General features: G+C 41.8%; 1 protein-coding gene across 1 annotated transcript in view; it reads right to left on the bottom strand.

Moving 5' to 3' along the window:
* The window catches only part of VWC2L (von Willebrand factor C domain containing protein 2-like), a 186,468-nt gene that overhangs the window by 122,978 nt on the left and 62,159 nt on the right, over positions 1-1,331 (bottom strand). The gene's annotated exons all lie outside the window — the stretch shown is intronic.

The raw sequence follows: 1,331 nt of genomic DNA, 5'->3' as shown, positions 1-1,331 counted from the left end.
ATTTCATGCAAAGATGGGCTCGATAACAGACAGAAATGGTATGGACCTAACAGAAGCAGAAGATATTAAGAAGAGATGGGAAGAATACACAGAAGAACTGTACAAAAAAGATCTTCACGACCCAAATAATCACAGTGGTGTGATCACTGACCTAGAGGCAGACATCCTGGAATGTGAAGTCAAGTGGGCCTTAGAAAGCATCACTATGAACAAAGCTAGTGGAGGTGATGGAATTCCAGTTGAGCTATTCCAAATCCTGAAAGATGATGCTGTGAAAGTGCTGCACTCAATATGCCAGCACATTTGGAAAACTCAGCAGCGGCCACAGGAGTGGAAAAGGTCAGTTTTCATTCCAATCCCAAAGAAAGGCAATGCCAAAGAATGCTCAAACTACCGCACAATTGCACTCATCTCACACGCTAGTAAAGTAATGCTCAAAATTCTCCAAGCCAGGCTTCAGCAATATGTGAACTGTGAACTTCCTGATGTTCAAGCTGGTTTTAGAAAAGGCAGAGGAACCAGAGATCAAATTGCCAACATCTGCTGGATCATTGAAAAAGCAAGAGAGTTCCAGAAAAACATCTATTTCTGCTTTACTGACTATGCCAAAACCTTTGACTGTGTGGATCACAATAAACTGTGGGAAATTCTGAAAGAGATGGGAATACCAGACCACCTGATCTGCCTCTTGAGAAATCTGTATGTAGGTCAGGAAGCAACAGTTAGAACTGGACATGGAACAACAGACTGGTTCCAAATAGGAAAAGGAGTTCGTCAAGGCTGTATATTGTCACCCTGTTTATTTAACTTATATGCAGAGTACATCATGAGAAATGCTGGACTGGAAGAAACACAGCTGGAATCAAGATTGCCGAGAGAAATATCAAATAACCTCAGATATGCAGATGACACCACCCTTATGGCAGAAAGTGAAGAGGAACTCAAAAGCCTCTTGATGAAAGTGAAAATGGAGAGTGAAAAAGTTAGCTTAAAGCTCAACATTCAGAAAATGAAGCTCATGGCATCCGGTCCCACCACTTCATGGGAAATAGATGGGGAAACAGTGGAAACAGTGTCAGACTTTATTTTTCTGGGCTCCAAAATCACTACAGACGATGACTGCAGCCATGAGATTAAAAGACGCTTACTCCTTGAGAGAAAAGTTATGACCAACCTAGATAGCATATTCAAAAGCAGAGACATTACTTTGCCAACAAAGGTTCGTCTAGTCAAGGCTATGGTTTTTCCTATGGTCATGTATGGATGTGAGAGTTGGACTGTGAAGAAGGCTGAGCACCGAAGAATTGATGCTTTTGAACTGTGGTGTTGGA

This window comes from Bison bison, unplaced genomic scaffold, assembly GCF_000754665.1.
Source record: "Bison bison bison isolate TAMUID 2011002044 unplaced genomic scaffold, Bison_UMD1.0 scf7180017864471, whole genome shotgun sequence".
In the NCBI taxonomy this organism is placed as follows: Eukaryota; Metazoa; Chordata; class Mammalia; order Artiodactyla; family Bovidae; genus Bison; species Bison bison.
Note: the sequence above shows the minus strand (reverse complement) of the source record. Positions and strands in the feature narration are given on the sequence as shown.